A 5828-nucleotide genomic window follows, 5' to 3' on the forward strand; every position below is an offset into this window, starting at 1 on the left:
TCTTGGGTTTTCCTTGGTTGCGGGGCATCCCAGGGCATGTGAGGGCCTTGGTTGTGCTGGGGGGGGTTGTTGTGTCTGTACGGTGGGACAGTGGGAGCTGGCTGTCCCCGCTGTGCCAGGGCCCTGTGAGGTGCGTGTTGCTGAGGGAGCCTGGTGGTCATGGCAGAGGTGCTGCGGGGGCAAGCCCTGGGCCTGTGGTGCTGTCGGGAGGACTGGCTCCTAGGTGGGGGTCAGTGGTGCAAGTGGTTGCGCCCCTTGGTGTTGGGTGGGGAGCTTTGTGTGTGTGTGGGGGGGATGCCTGTGGGGCAGGGTGTGTGGTCGGCCCCTGGGGGGTAGTTGACTTGGTGGGGATGGGGTGCTGGAGCCTGGGCTGCCATGGGGTGGGGGTAAGGCTCGGGGCTCTGTGCTCGAGCTGAGCGTGGGTGCAAGGCTGGGGTGTGCCAGGGTGGGGCAGGTGGTCGGTTCCTGGCGGTCCTGGGCAGGTGTGGTGGCACCTGCTCGAACGGGGAGTCGCTTGCAGTCATCTGCGGGCTCATCCTTTTGACTGAGCTGCCTGTAAGCAGGCTGTCTGGTGGGGTCATGCCTCTGTGTCACGTGCCCGTGTCTTTCGCAGTGCGTCGGCCCTCCTGGGCTGCCTGGCACGTGCTGACAAGCATCTGTCCTGGAGCGACGGGCATGGGTGCATGAAAGGAAGGCTTGCAACCTGTTTGCATGGCCCTGAGCGAGGGCCTGAATCGGAGGCAGGCCGGGCGAGCCTGGGCAGCAGTTCCCAGTGTATGATCTGCGGTAACGGGCTTTTGATCGTGCCGGTGAAGGGCAACAAGGTGCGGGCAGGGTCATCGCCATTGAAATTGGCGCTGCACAAGGTGTCGGGGCCTGGGCCCCCTGGGCTAGGGTAAGGGAAGGTGCTGGGAGGTGGCGGGACAGTGTAGCGTGGCCTCGCCAGCAGAGCCCTCCAGCCTTTCTGGCTGTGGGGAGAGGAGCAGGAGGCCTGTGGGCCACTGCAAAGCAACCCCAGTGAAGTGTGCTGGTGCTGACTGGAGCAGGGTGGAGTGGGAGCTGTGGCACGGGTGCGGCCCGACCGTGCTGCTTGGAAACGTCAAGTTGGATGGGGAGGGGAGGGGGGAATTGGGGGGCTCCCACGGAGACTGGTTTGCAGCTGGGGGCAGCTCTGAGGGCAGGGTGGTGCAGGGCCCGGTGAGGGGAGAAGAGCCGAGCGGAGTCCCTGGGAGGAGCTGGGGGTGCTCTGGGTCCGAATACAAGGGGGTCGAGGGGAAAGGGACTTATCGGTGGGGGTCTACCACACACCACCCAACCCAGGGGAAGAGCCAGACTGGGAATTCTTCAGTCAGCTCACAGAGGCAGTTAGGTCAAGGGACGTGGTCATTGTGGGCGACCTTAATTTTCCAGACATCTGCTGGGAAGAGCAGTCAGCCAGGTCTGTCCGCTCACGTAGGTTCCCGGCCAAGATACGGGACCTCCGTCTAACCCGGGAGGTGCACAGCCCCACCAGGGTAGACACCTTGTTGGACCTGGCACTGCCCACAGGTGATGACCCAGTGAGGGGGCTGCGGGTGCTTGACCGCCTGGGCCATAGCGATCATCGCCTGCTGGGATTCACCCTCCAGCGCAGCAGCCCTGGACTTCAGGAGGGCGGACTGAGCGAGGTAAGGAGACTAGTTGGGGAGGCACCGAGGTCCCGGAGGGGAGAGGAGTCAGGCGCCCGAGACGAGCGGTTGTTCTTTAAGGACGCGATCCTCTGAGCCGAAAGGGAGGTAATCCCAACGCGGATCAAAGGGGGAAGAGGGTGCAAAAGCCCCGGTGGCTCAGCAAAAGCATCTGGGAATGTCTCCTAGCTAAAAGGGGCCCAATGGCAGGGAGGGGCCGTCACCGGGAAGGACTGTCCCTCAGTCGCTCGGGACTGCAGGGGGGCAGCCAGAAAGGCCAAGGTGGAGACGGAACTGGGACTAGCGACCCGGATCAAGGACAACGAGAAGTCCTGTTTTAAATACATAGGGGGCAAAAAGAAGGTACCAGGTAACATGGGGCCCCTGCAAGACACGCTAGGAAATCTGGTCGTCGCACCTGATGACAAAGCTAACCTATGTAACAATTTCTTTGCCTCCATTTTTCTGAGCAGGGACCAGGTCACCCCCACACTCCCCCCTCCAGGCCCCAGGGGAGGTGCGCCCAGGCTTGGCAAGGACCTAGTCAGGGAACTTGTGGTGGGGACTGGACACGTTCAAATCAGCCAGTCCTGACGATCTCCACCCCAGGCTGCTGAGGGAATTAGCAGAGGACATTGTGGGACCCCTGGCACGGCTGTACAAGCACTTGTGGTGCTGTGGCATGGTGCCGGAGGACTGGAAGAGGGCCAACGTGGTTCCCATTTTTAAGAAAGGAAGGAAGGAGGACCCAGGCAACTCTAGGCCAGTCAGTCTGACCTTGGTCCCAGGGAAGCTTTGTGAGAGAGCGATTGTGGCGCATGTGCGCGAGGGGCCAGTGGGGGAGATTATGCTCAGGGGCAACCAACACGGGTTCCTTCGAGGCAGGTCCTGTCAGACCAACCTGGTGGCCTTTTATGACCAGGTCACCGAATCCGTGGATGCAGGGGTAGCAGTGGACGTAGCATTTCTGGACTTTAGGAAGGCCTTTGACCCTGTCTCTCACCCCGTTCTCATTAGAAAACTAGGGGACTGTGGCGTCGACACCCACACAGTCAGATGGGTCACTGAGCAGCCGGAGGGCCGGACCCAGAGAGCGGTGGCGCACGGTGTTATTCAACCTGGAGGGACGTGGGCAGCGGGGTCCCCTGGGGCTCGGTTCTCGGGCCCGCACCGTTCAACCTGTTTGTCAGTGACTTGGATGAGGGTGAAAAGCCCCCTGTTCAAATTTGCAGATGGCAGTAAGATGTGGGGGGACATGGGCATGCTAGAAGGGAGGAATAGGCTGCAATCGGACCTAGACATGTTACAGGGGTGGGCGGACAAGAATAGGATGGGATTCAACGCAGACAAGTGCAGGGTGCTGCACCTGGGGAGGAGGAACGGGCACCATACCTACAGGCTGGGGAACTCCCTTCTCGTCAGTGCAGAGGCAGAAAAGGATTTTGGAGTCGTGGAGGCCAAAATGAGTGTGGGCCGGCAGCGTGAGGACACGGTCAGGAAGGCTGACCGCACCTTGTCATGCACCCGCAGATGCAGGTTGAGCAGGTCCAAGGCGGAGATCCTCCCCCTCTACGTGACACCGGTCAGGCCGCAGTTGGAGTACCGCATCCAGTTCTGGGTGCTGCACTTCAGGGGAGATGTGGACAACATGGAGACGGTCTAGAGGAGGCCACTCGCATGATCAGGGGGCAGCAGGGCAGGCCCTATAAGGAGAGGCTCAGGGACCCGAACCTGTTGAGTCTCCACAAGAGAAAGCTGAGGGGGGGATCTGGTGCCTGTTTACAAAGTGGTCAGGGGAGACCAGCAGGCTTGGGGGAGTCCCTGTTCCCTGGAGCACTCCCAGGAGTGACCAGAAATAATGGTCACAAGCTGGCGAAGGGTAGATTCAGACTAGACATCCGGAGGCGCTCATTGAGTGTCAGGGTGGCTAGGATCTGGAACCAACTTCCGAGAGAAGTGGTGCTGGCTCCTACCCTGGGGGGTGTTTAAGAGGAGGCTGGATAAACACCTTGCTGGGGTCATTTGTCCCCCAGTACTCTTTCCTGCCCAGGGCAGGGGGTCGGACTCAACAATCTGCTCGTGTCCCTTCCAACCTGACCAACTCTGAAAGGTGGGAGTGTGGATGCTGTGCCCAGGCTGTGGCCCCCGGGCTTCCTGAGCAAGGGTTTGGAGGAGGCTGGGGAAATGGGTGTGGGGCTGGGAGTGGTGAGGGGTGCCCCCCCCCCTTGGGGGAGGCCTAGATAGGGGCTGGGAAACTGTGGCCTGGGCAAAAAGGCGGTGAAGGTGGGTGCACGCAGCCACTGCCCAGCCCCAGCCCAGTGGAATGGGTGCATCCTGGGGTGGTGCAGGTCTGGGTGGGGGGGGCTGGTCCTGGTGCTGCTTGATGACAGAGGCCTGTGGCGCTGACTTGGCTGCTTGCTGTGCAGGCTGTGGATTCATGGATGTTAGGGTCAGCAGGGGACCTCAGTAGATGACTGGGTCTGACCCCGTGTCTAGGCGGGAAAGTGGGCTGGGTTCAGAGCAGCCCAGCCAGGTGCCTGTGCAACCTCCTCTTGAAGTCCCCTCCCTTGGGAGCCCATTCCAGATGCTGGCCACTCTACCTAACTGTGGAGAAGTTCTTCCTAATGTGCAGTCTGCTGTCTGTTAGCTTGTGGCCATGATTTCTTGGGACCTGCAGGGGCGTCTTGGTGAGTGGAGCCTCACTGATTCCCTCGTGCGCCCCCAGGATAAATTTATATGCAGCCACAAGGTTGCCTCCCAGCCTTGTCTTGTGGAGGCTGAAGAGGTCCAGGTGCCCTTGACCCTGTGAGCAGCCCTTCTCTGGACCGTCTCCAGGTTATCCACGTTTGTCTTGGAGCATGGTGCCTCCTTGGGCCTAGGGGGCTGGGGTGCCAGTGTCCTGACCTGTCCTTGGAGGGGGCTCAGCCTCCTGGGGGGATAGTTTGTGGGATCTGGGAGTGGGCTGTCTCCACTGTGCTGGGGGGTGTGTGGGAGCCTGGTGGTCATGGTTGAGGTGCTTCAGAGCAGGGTGAGCCTTGGGCCTGTGGTGCTGCTGGGAGGGGAGCTGTGCGTGTCAAGGGCAGGGGGGAGTTGGTGTGGGGGGGCTGGCCCACAGAGGGTAGAATTGCAGTGCCCGTGGGGCGTGTGGCTGCTTGAGGCAGGTGAGGGGCTCAGGTGCCTTGGGCTGAAGCAGTTGCACCTGCTTGAGTGGCAAGTTGTTTGTGCCATTAGGCAGGCCTGTAAGTAGGCTTGTCTTGCCTTTGTGTTGTTTGATGCTGCCTTGCATGTGCTGGCAGAGGGGGGCTTGGCCCTGTGCACCAGAGCCAAGCGTGCAAAAGGGAGGCTCCTGCCTTGTTTGCACAGGCAGAGCTTGGCTCTCAGTGGAGGCCTGAACCAGAGGGCAGCAGTGCTTAGGTGGTGGGGCATGGGGGCAGAGGGCTGACTTGACTTTGGGTCATCTCCTTGTTGATGGGTGCTGCAGCCTGTTGGGGCTCAGGGAAGGGGCTGAGTGGGGTAGGCTAAGCTGTCAGCCTTGCTGGGGATTGGGGGCTGCTGCCTGAGGCCTGTCTCCAGTAGGCTGCTGGGAAGTGACCCTACAGTAGTGTGGCTAAGCTCAGTGGTTGTGGGGAGCAGATGTGCCACCAGGAGCAGGGAGCCCACTCTGACTGGTCGGGTGCTTGCAGGCCACCTCCTCCAGAGCAGGGGGCTGGGAGGCAAGTGCCTGGAAAAGCAGGCCTGTGAGCTTCCAAGGCGGGCAGGGCCAACATGTGTATGCGAGTGATTGTGCAGCAACATGTGGGCCAGAAGGCAGCCAGGGCCAAGAGTGCTTCCTCCCTTTGGCCTCCATCCACGTCTCCTCCGTCCAGGTATCCCACAGCTGGCACATTGTGGACTTGCACAGTGCTCTTGGACTCTGGGTGGTACTTGAGTGCCAGGGGCCACTTTGTGGCCAGCACTCGAGGCCTCTCCTCCCAGAGGCCAGCCTGGAGCAGCAGGCTCTCTCTGTAGCCCTGCCAGGTGAGTGGGGAGGTGGTGGTAGGGGTGGGGGGAGAGGCTCTTCAGGGCAGCCTGGGCAGCCCCACCACCCCTGCAGGCAGCTGCTGCCGAGCACCAGCAGGGCCAGGCAGAGGCAGGGCCAGGGCCAGAGCAGCCCTCTGGTAG

The 5828-nt window shown here is 61.4% G+C and overlaps 1 long non-coding RNA gene across 1 annotated transcript in view; it reads left to right on the plus strand.

The window, feature by feature from the left end:
• LOC109295536 overlaps positions 1-5494 on the plus strand; it is a 12768-nt gene extending 7274 nt beyond the window's left edge. Inside the window, exon 3 of the long non-coding RNA XR_002096760.1 lies at positions 5483-5494. This is a non-coding gene — a long non-coding RNA (uncharacterized LOC109295536). The remainder of the gene's footprint in view (positions 1-5482) is intronic.
• The last annotated feature ends 334 nt before the right edge of the window (positions 5495-5828 follow it).

This window comes from Gavialis gangeticus, unplaced genomic scaffold (genome assembly GCF_001723915.1).
Source record: "Gavialis gangeticus isolate Ggan-Ray unplaced genomic scaffold, GavGan_comp1, whole genome shotgun sequence".
NCBI classification, from domain to species: Eukaryota; Metazoa; Chordata; order Crocodylia; family Gavialidae; genus Gavialis; species Gavialis gangeticus.